We start from the raw sequence: 13,842 nt of genomic DNA, 5'->3' as shown, positions 1-13,842 counted from the left end.
CACAAACACACCTCAATATTTTCTTTCCTTTGTTTCCACCCAAAACAGAAGTTAAGCTTGCCTTGAAGTATTCCTCTTTGCTATCTTTATGATACAAGCATACCCAGATATGGTCTTGTGATACCCTAAACTTTTCAACAGATTCTTTATGAGTTTCAGCTAAGCATAGCCAGGCATAGGTTTCCCAATGCTCCTTCTCAAACTATGGCCCTAAATTGATCATGTTCAATAATACACATTTAATATGAATGTGTCTTGGAATGTGTCCTTCCTCAAAGCAATTTCTTATGTAACAAATACAGGATCTGGAGCAACATCCCCTTAAGTGTTTGCTTGGAAGGGTACTCGTGTTGGATTACCCCAGTACTCTTCTGACCTGTTACCAATAGTAAGCATTTCTCCTTTCTTCCATCATCTGGCTGTACTCATTTGCTTTACACTTACAAAGATGGATGAGAAGGACTACTCACTGTGCTCAGTAGCATACAAAAACAAGCTAAGTCATGTCTCGGGTATACGTGTGTGCCAGACAAACCTGGGAGACAGCAACAAGACAGTGATGCTGAAACCTGCAACTCCTGGAGCCAGAAAAAAAGGTGCATGAATGCTGGAGTGTAGTCTAGTCTGTGTCACGCTCACATTTACAAAAGCGTTCACTTCTGACTTTCGTCTAATTTTCACCCTTTTCTTTTTGTAATAAGATAATAAGGTAGTAAAGAATATATACAGTAATTACTTAGTTATGAGTAAGTGTTAAGCAAATTGACAGCAGAAGAAAATTTGATCTATGTATCTGGTCTGCCTCCCAAGGGTTTTACAAGATAAATAAAGGCAGTTTTATAGAGGTGGTTTTTTGTTTTTGTTTTTGTTTTTGTTTTTGTTTTTGTTTTTGTTTTTCATGAAAGCAGAATACTTTAAAGGTCAATTTTGGAAACTCATCTTTGCCTTTTATTATTGTAAATATATAATATATTTTTAATGTCTCAGGATTTTCTTAAATGCACATGTTTTTGTCAAGAAAAGATTATTTGTGGTTCTTTGATTCGTCCTGGTTTTACTCCATTATCATGAATATTTAACCTCCGAAATCCACTCCTTTGCTTTCCAAGAACTATTAGATGGGCAAGAAGCCTACGAGCCTAAGAATAGTTCATTCTTTGAAACAGGAAGCAAAATTTTGCCAAGATTAAACAAGCCCAAACACCAAAGGTTCAAGGTCGGGTTGAAACAGAAACCACAAATTTTGATTGGATCTAAACTTGGCAGAGTAAACCTCACATGAATTGTTTCTGCTATTGAATAAAGGAGATAAATATTCACAGTTGAACAAAGAGAAGCAGGGAGACTAGTTTGAACTAGCAGAATGTTCAGGAAAGGATTAAAAGTTCCAGTCTGTTTCAGTGGACATGAACCTGAAGCCTGGTTGGTTCTCAAGTCCCATTACCTGCACACCTGGAGAAAGTTGGCAGCTGGTTGAATGCTTTCAGCAAAGTCAGATAGGCTTTCTAAGGTGAATGAGTAGCACAAATACACAAATATGCCAAGTGCATGTCAATTCACAGAAGGAATGCTCAAAGCTGGGAGGTGAGAGATCAAAGATAAAGTTTAAATAAAAAAGTCAACTTCGAATCACTGTCTAGTTAATGTGGCTAAAATTCCTATATCTGCATATCAGAAATCTAAGGAAAGAAAAGGGGTGTATGTAAAATGTTTTCAAGTCACGAATATACACACACACATATATAAACACATATATGCATATATATTAAACTTTTTACACCTTTATTTGTAATGGTTCCAAACTGCTAACAATATATCAACCAAATTTACACATTCACAAATAAATGGGTAACACATATAAACAATTTGTCTTTCTCTGTCTCTCACACAAGTATTGTTAAGCAATAAATATCAGTAATCTGTTTATACATAGTAACATGGTTGCAGCTCCGCACAAATATGGAAGAGATCACTAACATAACCAGGATGAGTGTGAACTGCGTAATATTTGTTTTCTTTTGTGGAATGTTCTAGAGCATTCCAGTGAAGATACAGGGATGAAGAAGAGAGGGCTGTGTATTTAGGGATAGGGATGAAGGAGCAAAAGTAGAAAAGGATCCAGAATGAGATGTCAGAAAAGGTGTTAGGTCCATCCATGTTTTCTGTTATGATCCCTATACATGTGTGTCAAAATTGATAAATTCCAAAATTTAAGTGTGACCAATTCTATTTCTTTTTTTAATTATTTTTTTAACATATTCACTTTATATTTCACTCACTGCTCCCTCCTGTCACCCCCTCCCACAGTCCTTTTACTCCTCTCTTCTCTTCTCCGAGCAGGTAAGGGCCACCTTGGATACCACCCCCCCAACACCCCCTCTGGCATTTCAAGTCTCTGTGAGGCTAGGTGCTTCTTCTCCCATGAAGCCAGATAAGGCAGCGCAACTAGAACATATCCCACATACACGCAACAGCTTTAATCACTTTATGACACTGGAAATTGGCTTCACAGTGTCAATGCATATCACAGAACTACTGGCTGGGGTTGTTAGTTAGACACTCACTGTGTTTCCTGAAAGGACTTACAGAAGCACCATCCAGAACATTTCCTAGAACTTTTATTTTGAAGCTCTGAAGTACAATGCAAAATACAGGAACAAAACCAAAATGCAATGAATTGTAATTTTAAAAACCCTCATATGAGCCAAGAAACAAGGTGATGTCAGTAATGCACCATGCCTTCCCAGGGTCAATAATTACATATTGTACCTTCCAAACCGAATTTCCAGATTAGTGCATAAACCAGTTTCATTTGAACAGTTCTGACAAATTAATCCTTTTTAGAGCCAAGACTCATATTTTATTATAGAGAGACATTCCCAAGCAGGAATGTAGTCATCTCTAATGGAAGCTCAACTTTCTCCATTGATGCTTTGCGTCAGCATGATGTTACACTGCTCTGAGATTTCCCCAAAGGAGATTCCACTGCCTCTCTGTGATCTGGAATGGCAGGTTACTGTTGTAGAAACACGCTAAGGTTATAAAGTCTATAGGAAAGATTCATGTAGGAGCAGACCTGGTATCCGGTGTGTAAACGAGGCTAGGATAACATCATTGCTGCATATAATTACCACATAGTGAACTTAGTATCTCTCTTTAGCTTTATCGGGAATGAATGAGTGAAAGAGTGAGTGAGTGAGTGAGTGAGTGAGTGAGTGAGTAAATGAATGAATGAATGTGATCCTACTTAGTTCTCCATTAATAAATCCTGCTGGAAACTCTCTGACCAGGATAAAGTGAGCTCCATAGCAGATTCTTATGCCCTGGCTTGGTTACCTGATCAACCACTACCCAACTGTGGGAAACAGAAATGAAATGTGCTGGCTTTTGTGTTAAACGTTAACGTTAAATGAGACAAAGAAAGGAAGAAAGAAAGAAAGAAAGAAAGAAAGAAAGAAAGAAAGAAAGAAAGAAAGAAAGAAAGAAAGAGAAAGGAAGGAAGGAACAAAGAAAGAAAGAAAGAAAGAAAGAAAGAAAGAAAGAAAGAAAGAAAGAAAGAAAGAAAGAGAAAGGAAGGAAGGAAGGAAGGAAGGAAGGAAGGAAGGAAGGAAGGAAGAAAGAAAGAAAGAAAGAAAGAAAGGAAGAAAGAAAGAAAGAATTGTCTTTAAAGAAGTCATAGAAAGATGCCATTTGTCAAAAATCCCTTCTGAGACAGCATATTCCTAAAAGTCAAAATCCGTGGTTGGGTTCCATTCTCCCTAGCAACTGCATAGTATTAAATTAGTCGGCTGCATACAAATGAGGGGCTGAGATCTGGCCTCTCAAAGTGAGGCACAGGACAGACCCACTGCAGTTAGTTTTAAAAGATCCAAGGGGGATCCTGGCGGAATATGCTAAGTTGCTTGATTTATCAAGGCTCAGCACCCTTCTGCAAAGTAAAACCTTTTGTTATGTTGAAATACTTTAGATTGTGTGTCAGTCTTCCCTGGGATTCTAGTTCCTCTCCTAACCCACCCAGGGATGCTCTCATCACCTAGTCTTACCTCTGGTGCTTTGGTTCTGTCAGCTTGTGTAACTCAAGGTTAATCCTGGAGGGAGCATACTTCTCGAACAATATCATTTATGGTTTCTGTTTTATGGTACACTGGTTCTTTGTCCTTATCTTTGCCTTGCCTGATTCCTTGGCCAGCTTCTGAACTCAACCCTCCTCCTAAGCACACAGCCTTGCCTTACTTCTTCCAAGACCTACTCTGGCCTTGTCGAGTGAAACAATCTATTCTGATCCTCAGTTAGATAGACATCATCACAGTCCAGTGTGTGGTTCAGGTTATCTGTTAGTGTCTTTCTCCAGCTATACAAGATGGACCGATTTTTCATAAGTCTCTTGCTGCACCATCTTTGTACTTGGAGCTCTTCAGAAACACAATACAGTGTGATTTTGATTTGTTGCTGGCTTTGGTTGGTTGGTTTGATTTGTTGATTCTGGAATCGAACTTGTACCCTTGGTCATACTTTGTAAGGCCTATCATTAAGTTGTAGTCACAAAAACTTTTAGCCTGAATTGGATAATTGAGGTGGCAGAGTGGCTAACACTGGTTCCCAGAGATGTTACTAAGTGCATACTAATCAGGAACACACGCCGAAATGATCTTTAACATGGCTTTCAGTTCCCTGTGTCGGCTCTGCTTCAGTTTCAGTCTCTAGATTGTGAATTCTCCTGAAGTGATTGGATTCGATTTTCTCACAAGAATAAAGATGTTTATTGTTCTCCCTCCTATTAGAAAACATGATTTAAAATACCTTTTTTTTTTTTTTTTTTTTTTTTTTGGTAAGGGGTTTCTATTGGTTTTTGCACACTTCCCCAAATGTCTCCTATTAATGGGAATTCTGTAATTACAAAACCAATCTAAGAGGTGAAACGCCACCTGCTGGACATATTTGCTGGACATGTTCTCAGACAGGTCTAAGGCCCTAAGAACAAGAGAGCTTTGTTCTTTGGCCGTGAAATCACACTGTGGTTTCTCCTCCCTATACTCAAATCTCAACTTTGTAACTGACTTTCCTGTCTATGAATCACACACACACAAAAATGTTATTTGTTAAAATACAACATATTGATTTGGACCATGTTTATTTGATGTCTAGCTACTTGTTTCACATTGGCACTTTGAGGGGAAAAAGATAATTCCACCAAAGTAAAACTGAGTGGTTTTAGTCTCTTATCAACTTGGTTTGAAAGCAATCCTTGAGTATTAAGAGACACCTTGGCTAGACAGTCAGACAAGGGATAGGAGAGTTCACACATCATGGAGCAGAACATACATTAAGTCCAACCTTTCCTCTAGTTCCTACCGTTGGCTCAGCAGTTTTTAATTTGCCTTGCTTCAGAGAGAAACCATTTAGAGGATAAGCTGGGGCTCTGGGTTAGCAGAGTTATTTTAGTGTGAAGTGGAATCTTTGTCCGGATAATGTTTTCCCTAAGTTTAAGGAAATTTAAATGACCTCCACTTAAAAGGAACAAAAAGACATGATTATGCTTGGTTTTCTTTCTCCACCTCAGAAAAAAAAAATATCCATCTATAATGTCTACTAAGGTTCAAAGAAGCTTAGGAGAAGGTGGTCATGGTTAATTAATGAAACAACAAGAGGATTGCTACCAGCCTCCAGCCTGCTTAGGATGCCTCTAAGGTACTTTATTTAATTTTCACAGAAGAAACACATTCATTTAGCCAAAGCTAATGATTCTTTCCAGCAGCCCCAGGTCAGCCAGCTATTCATATTGTAATTTCATCTCTGTCATTCTGTATTTCGGCCTCTTCACAAACACATTTTTCCCCTTTTCATTAGTTTTTCTCTGCCCTAATTGCCGTCAGTCAGCTTAGGACATTATGATATTTCAATTTCTGTTTCCTGTGTCCACCAGCCTAATGCTTAATGTATTTGCTCCTTTGCCAGTTTTCATTTAACCTTCCTTTTTCAGAGACTTCTTAGGACATCTCAAAAACTTTGAAATCTCTCTGAACATTAAAAATAATTCCTTTACTGGAATAACCACTCAAGTTGAATTTGCCCTCCGCCCCCGTCTTCCCCCTTCCTCATCGATGAGATGCACCATCTCCTTGACCTCTATAAACACTGGTGTTCATATACAGACTCTGGTTAACTGAGACCCTCACAAGAGTCCATGAAAATTTCTAGCTACTGATCCTTCTCCTTCTCTTCTTGAAAAGGCTTAATAAGCTGGCTTTCCTTTTTCCCCCCAATAATTATTTTTTATTCACTTTACATCTCAATTACAGTCCCCTTCCCTCCTCTCTTCCCAGTCCCACCCTTACAAATCCCTCTCCCTTTCCCCCCTCCTTTTCGCCTCAGAGAAGGGGAGCCCCCCCTTTGGTTTCCATACCAACAGGATTAGGCACATCCTATCCCAATGTGGCCCAACCAGGTAATCCAGATAAGGTGAAGGGGATCCAATGGCAGGGAACAGAGAGGGCAGCCCCCATTCTACTTGTTAAGAGACCCACATGAAAACCAAGCTGTGCATTTGCTACAAGTGTGTAGGGGTCTAAGTCCAGCTCCTGCATGCTCCCTGGTTGGTGGACTAAGTCCAGCTCCTGCGTGCTCCCTGGTTGGTGGCTCAGATTCTGTGAGCAGCCATGGTTCCTCTTTAATTTTTTTCTATTAGTTTTAAAAATAATTTAGTATTAATTTTTATTTTATGTACATTGGTGTGTGCCAGCATGTATGTCTGTGCGAGGGCATCAGATCCCCTGGGACTTGAGTTACAGACAGTTGCAAGCTGCCATGTGGGACCATTGCAAGCTGCCATGTGGGACCATTGCAAGCTGCCATGTGGGTGCTTGCAATTGAATCCAGGTCCTTTGGAAGAACAGCCAGTGCTCTTCACTGCTGAGCCCTCTCTTCAGCCCAAGAAAAGCATTTCTAAGCTGGCTTTTCTTACATGTAACTTTTTACTGGCGAATTGCAGGTCAGTTCAAACACTGCAAAGGAAAACTCATGAGGAAAATGTGAAGCAATTGCAAGCTTAGTCACCCTCTCATTCTCTGTGCCCAAGGTCAATTGCATTGTCAAGCTAAACTGTCCTTATTCCTACAAAACATCCTATGCTTTTATGAAAATCTCTTCAGAGGCATTGACAAACACTAATTTTAATATCATTTGTATCAATAAACAAGCAAGAAATAAATATCTACCTGCAAGTGTTAACGTATCTTGAGTGCAAAATAGGAATAAACACAATTTTACATTCTAAAAACTTATCCTATTATTAGAATTGCAGGACTGATTGCAAATCAAACTCTGACAGAGGCTCTAAGGCTAGCTTTTTTTATAGCACTGCTGATAAACAGCATGCAGGATGTTAGTAGTGTTCAGAGGGCTACTAAAGAGCACTCAGGGAGACAGTACAAGTTGGTGCAGTAGTAGCTTGACTGAAATAATCCACATATTCACCCAGAGCCTTTTAATGTGACCTTATTTGGGAGAAAACAAAGCCCTCATGAATCTAACTGAGGAGCATGAGATGACGTCATTCTAGGTTAGCTGGGCAGGTACTAAATTCTAGGACAGGTTTCCTTATTAGAGACACAGGGAAGGCACAGACAGAGGAGAGAACCCTGTAAAGACAGAAGCACAAATTCAAGTTATGCAGACACCAACCATGTAATTGCTGGACTCATCTGAAGCTAGGAGTGCCAGCAAGGGATTTCCCCCTCCTCTAGAGTATTTGAAAGGCTCTACAAACATCTTGATTTAAGGACTTCTGGCAAGAGCCGTAAGAAAATGCATTTTTGTTGTTTTATACTACCAAGTTTGCAGTACTTTATTATGGAAACGATAGGACTCTAGTATGTGTGCTGTTAGTCCATTCTGACTACTGTAAAAACCTACTACAGACCAAGTATTTTATAACAGTACTGTTCATTTATCACTGTTCCTCAGGCTGGAAGAATGAGATCCTGATGATAGTCATTCATGGTCCTCTCTTCTTACAAGAGTGCACCTTGCTGCTGTGTCATTGAAAATCGTGGATGCTGTGTCCTCATATAATAGAAGAACTACTAGAAGGGCAGAATGTCCTGGCAGGTTCCCTCTAATGTATTTATATCGGCTGTTAATCCCATTACTGAGGGCAGAGCCTAAACATCCTAACCAACTTGTAAGTGTCCTGTGTTAGTTAATACCATTACCTTTTGCTGTCACCTGCCTTCCAATTGTGTCTACCTTCCCTGATTGCCTTCCCCCATCGCCTTTCCCCATTTTTTCCTTATCCCAATGTCTTTTTTTAAATTTTACTTTATTGCATATTTCCTTTTTTTAAAAAAATTGGATATTTTCTTTATTTACATTTCAAATGTTATCCCCTTTCCTGGTTTCCCCTCTGAAAAACACCCTACTCCTACTCCCTACCCCCTAACCCTGCTCACCAACCCACCCACTCCTGCTTCCTGGCCCTGGCATTCTCCTACACTGGGGCATAGAGGCTTCATAGGACCAAGGACCTCACCTCCCAGTGATGTCCGACTAGGCCATCCTCTGCTGCATATGCAGCTGGAGCCATGAGTCCCACCATGTGTACTCTTTGGTTGGTGGTTTAGCCCCTGGGAGCTCTGGGGTACTAGCTAGTTCATATTGTTGTTCTTCCTATAGGGCTGCAAACCCCTTTAGCTCCTTGGGTCCTTTCTCTAGCTCCTTCATTGGGGATCATATGCTCAGTCTAATGGATGGCTGTGATCATCCACCTCTGTATTTGTTAGGCACTGGCAGAGCCTCTCAGGAGAGAGCTATATCAGGCTCCTGTAAGCAAGCACTGTTGGTATCCACAACAGTGTCTGGTTTTGGTGGTTGTTTATGGGGTGGACCCAACGCCTTCTATCATTTGTCTTTCCCCATTGCTTTCCACCATTGTCTTCCTCTATTGCCTTACATGCACATGGATTTTTGAATGCACACTGATATCACAGCCCCTGGCAAGGAAACATCACCCTTTCAGGAGTCTGGGTCACCTTTCAACAATTTCCTCATTGCCTCAACAGTAATGAAGTAGAAATTAGAAAGACATCCTGACAGAAAAAATAAACTAAATAGTATTTATGTAGTGTGCTGGCTGACACCTTTGAAGAGATCTGAAGATGATAAATGCTAAGGAGATATATCCAGTGTATTGGATTTTACCATCCCCCTTTAATAACAAGTCTGGGTAACTCAGACATTAGAGAATCTGTTACTTCCAACCAATGTCTGGCCAACTTTTTGAGGTACATCTACTTGAATTTTTTTGTTTGTTGATTTTCTCGTATGTTGCACAGTTGAGTAAACATCACAAACCTTTAAAATATTCTAACAGATCCTTTTGACTACTTTGATTTCCTGCAGTTTTGCTTCATTGCATTGGAATCCTGAAAGCTGTGCTTAGTCTACAAGACTAAAGGCAACCATACATTGTTGAAATTTGATTCTGAACATGGATAATCAAAAGCATTTGTATTTTACTCCGATGGCTGGCTCTTTATAAAATAGCAATTACGTGCAATCATTATTTTCATTACTAGTTGTCTTAGGGGAAATTTTTAGACATAAGTATGAAACGAGTTTAATCCAGAATACCCAGTAAAGAGTAGGCACTCAATAAATATTTGTTTAATGAATTAAATTTATTCAGAGTTTAACTTCATGTAGTTCTTTGCTTATAATATGTACAATTCAAATAAGCTTACTGGGGTTGAATATATCTATTGGAAAGTCAAAGATGACTTATGATAAAGGCCATATGATTCCCTTGTACAAAGAAAATGGTTGCCACTCCATTGAGGTACTGAAAGAGCAAAGGTAACTTAGAATTAAGGAAGAGAAGAGAGACTGGGCTTCCCCAGAGGCTGATGGCCTTTTTAAAGGAGAGCAATCACTACTCAGCGGCAGCCAGTTGTTGGCCTGCAGAAATATGAAACCAGTGTTGCTACTTGTCTAATAGTTTCAAGAAACCCAGAAGCCCATTTGACATTTTAAAGGTTTGCAAGATGTGTGTGTCTAGGGGCAGCTTGCCTCTGTTGCCAGAGAGGTTCATGTCCCAGAGGTCTAGATCTACATTTCTTAGCATCTTTAAGTTGCTTTGAATTTCCTTGGACTTCTTTCCCATTCACCTTTACTTCTCTTCTATAGAAACTAGCACCTGTAGCAGATGGACCCAGGAAAGAAGCCTGAAAGACCTAACCAATTCTGTACTCTACAGTAAGGCTCCCCTTGAATAAATCAGAACACAGATGGGAAGCAAGGGACCCTGAGCACAGACTTACAACTGTGATTCTTCAGCAGCAGGTTTGTGAGAAAAAAAAAAAAAAAAAACTCTTCCAAGAGTTCCACTGGACATCTAAGCTTCTGAAAGTAAGTTATCTTTTATAATACACAGGTATTGAGTTTAATCTAATAACTTTAGCTGCTTGTTATTTACCAATGGTCACAGATACCAAAGCACAACATAAGACCATGGCCATTTTGAATTTAAAATTTTAACTTAAAGGACAATAGAATGATTTTTTCCCGAGTATTTTAAACTTTGCTTGCCATCAATGGCATTCTCTTTCAGTTTGAGAAGCTCCCATGCTCAAATCTTTGTGATAACTATAAGCTCTGTGTTCTATCCTTATGCTAATGATCCATATTTCCAACAGTGCAACTAACAGGTCTTTATTCCTACTTAACAAACACTAATTAAAGCTGAATGTTAATCTAAAATTCTTGAGAGCAACAGAGTTTCAGATTTTAGATTTCCTTTTCAGATTTCGAGATGTTTTCATAAATGTTATCCTCTTTCCTGGTTTCCCATCCGAAAACCCCCTAACTCCTTCCCTGTCCCCCTATACACCAACCCACCCACTCCTGCTTGATTGGCCCTGGCATTACCCTGCACTGAGACATAGAGCCTTCACAGGACCAAGGGCCTCTCTTCCCATTGATAAATGACAAGGCCATCCTCTGCTACATATGTGGCTGGAGCCAGGGTTCCCTCCACGTGTACTCTTTGGTTCATGGCTTAGTCCCTGGAGCTCTGGGGGTACTGGTGGGTTCATATTGTTGTTCTTCCTATGGGGCTGCAAACACCTTCATCTCCTTAGGTCTTTTCTCTAACTACTCCATTGGGGACTGTGCTCAGTCCAATGGTTTGCTGAGAGCATCCACCTTGGTATTTGTCAGGCACTGGTGGAGCCTCTCAGGAGACAGCTATATTAGGCTTCTGCCAGCAAGCACTTGTCGGCATCCACAATAGTGGATGGGTGTGGAAACTGGATATGGGATGGATCCCCAGAAGAGGAAGCTCCTGGATGGCTTTTCCTTCAGCATCTGCTCCACATTTTGTCTATGTAACTCCGTCCATGGGTATTTTGTTCCCCCTTCTAAGAAGAACCGAAGAATCAGCACTTTGGTCTTTCTTCTTCTTCTTCTTCTTCTTCTTCTTCTTCTTCTTCTTCTTCTTCTTCTTCTTCTTCTTCTTCTTCTTCTTCTTCTTCTTCTTCTTCTTTTTTTTTTTTTGGTTTTTTGAGACAGGGTTTCTTTGTGTAGTCCTGGCTGTCCTGGAACTCACTCTGTAGACCAGGCTGGCCTCAAACTCAGAAATCCACCTGCCTCTGCCTCCCAAGTGCTGGGATTAAAGGCGTGTGCCACCACGTCCGGCCTTTCTTCTTCTTGTTCTTCATGTGGTCTTTGAATTGTATCTTGGGTATTCCCAGCCTTTGGGTTAATATCCACTTATCAGTGAGTGCATACTATGTGTGTTCTTTTGTGATTGGGTTACCTTACTCAGTATATTTTTCTAGTTCCATCCATTTGCCTAAGAATTTCATGAATTCGTTGTTTTTAATAGCTGAGTAGTACTCCATTGTGTAAATGTATCATATTTTCTGTATCCATTCCTCTAGTGAGAAACATCTGGGTTCTTTTCAGCTTCTGGTTATTACAAATAAGGCTGATATGAACTTAGTGGAGCATGTGTCCTTGTTACATGTTGGAACATCTTTTGGGTATATGCCCAGGAGTGGCATTACTAGGTCCTCAGGTAGTACTATTTCCAATTTTCTGAGGAACTATGAGAGTGATTTTCCGAGTGGTTGTACCAGCTTTCAATCCCACCAACAATGGAGAAGTGCTCCCTTTTCTCCAACCTCACCAGCATCTGCTTTCACCTGAGTTTTTGATCTTAGCCATTCTGATTGGTGTGAGGTAGACTCTCAGGGTTGTTTTTATTTCATTTCCCTGGTGACTAAGGATGTTGAACATTTCTTTAGGTGCTTCTCAGCCATTTAATATTCCTCAGTTAAGAATTCATTGTTTAGATCTGTATCCCATTTTTAATAGTTTTTTTTAATTTCTCTGGAGTCTACCTTCTTGTGTTCTTTGTATATATTGGATATTAGCCCTCTGTCAGATGTGTGATTGGTAAAGATCTTTTCCCAATCTGTTGGTTGCCATTTTGTCCTCTTAACAGTGTCCTTTGCCTTACAGAAGCTTTGTAATTTTATGACGTCCCATTTGTCAACTAGTGATCTTAGAGCATTAACTATTAGTGTTCTGTTCAGGAAAAATTTCTCCTGTACTCATGTGTTCCATGCTCTTCCAAAATTTCTTTTCTATTAGTTTCAATGTATCTGGTTTTATATGGAGGTCCTTGATCCACTTAGACTTGAGCTTTGTACAAGGAAATAAGAATGGATCAACTTGTATTTTTCTACATGCTAACTGCCAGTTGAGCCAGCACCATGTGTTGAAAATGCTGTCTTCTTTCCACTGGATGGTTTTAGCTCCTTTGTCAAAGATCAAATGACCATAGGTGTGAGGGTTCATTTCTGAGTCTTCAATTGTATTCCATTGATCTACCTGTCACGGTACCAGTACCATGCACTTTTTATCACAATTTCTCTGTAGTACAGCTTGAGTTCAAGGATGGTGATTCCATCAGAAGTTCTTTCATTGTTGAGAATAGTTTTCCCTATACTAGGTTTTTTGTTATTCCAGATGATTTCCAAATTGTTCTTTCTGTGAAGGATTGAGTTAGAATTTTGGTGGTGATTGCATTGAATCTGTAGATTGCTTTTGGCAAGATGGCCGTTTTTACTATATTAATCCTGCCAATCCATCAGCATGGGAAATTTTTCCATCTTCTGAGATCTTAGATTACTTTCTTAAGAGACTTGAAGTTCTTATCATACAAATGTTTCACTTGCTTAGTTAGAGTCACACCAAGGTATTTTATATTTTTTCTGACTATTGTGAAGGGTGTTGTTTCACTAATTTCTTCCTTAATCTGTTTATCGTTTGAGTAGAGAAAGGCCACTGGTTTCTTTGAGTTAATTTTATATCCAGCTACTTCACAGAAGTTGTTTATCAAGTTTGGGAGTTCTCTGGTGGAATTTTGGGGGTCACTTAAGTATAGTATCATATTGTCTGCAAATCATGATATTTTGATTTATTCCTTTTCAATTTGTATCCCTGGGACCTCCTTTTGTTGTCTAATTGCTCTGGCTAGGACATTGAGTACTATATTGTATAGATAAGGAGAGAATGGGCAACCTTGTCTAGTCCCTGATTTTAGTGGGATTGCTTCAAGTTTCTCTCCATTTAGTTTGATGTTGGCTACTGGTTTGCTGTACATTGCTTTTACTATGTTTAGGTATGGGCCTTGAATTCCTAATGTTTGCAAGACGTTTAACATGAAGAGATGTTGATTTTTGTCAAATGCTTTATCAGCATCTAACAAAAATGATCATATGGTTATTTTCTTTGAGTTTGTTTATATAGTGGATTACATTGATGGATCTCCATATATTGAAC

At 39.5% G+C, this 13,842-nt stretch overlaps 2 long non-coding RNA genes across 2 annotated transcripts in view; one reads left to right on the top strand and one right to left on the bottom strand.

Moving 5' to 3' along the window:
* Gm4117 overlaps positions 1-13,842 on the bottom strand; it is a 57,074-nt gene that overhangs the window by 6,400 nt on the left and 36,832 nt on the right. The window lies entirely within an intron of this gene.
* LOC108168105 lies at positions 5,561-12,692 on the top strand. The gene is made up of 3 exons (XR_001781016.2): positions 5,561-5,688; positions 7,963-8,179; positions 10,180-12,692. It is a non-coding gene; the product is annotated as an uncharacterized LOC108168105 (long non-coding RNA).

This window comes from Mus musculus, chromosome 13 (genome assembly GCF_000001635.26).
Source record: "Mus musculus strain C57BL/6J chromosome 13, GRCm38.p6 C57BL/6J".
NCBI classification, from domain to species: Eukaryota; Metazoa; Chordata; class Mammalia; order Rodentia; family Muridae; genus Mus; species Mus musculus.
Note: the sequence above shows the minus strand (reverse complement) of the source record. Positions and strands in the feature narration are given on the sequence as shown.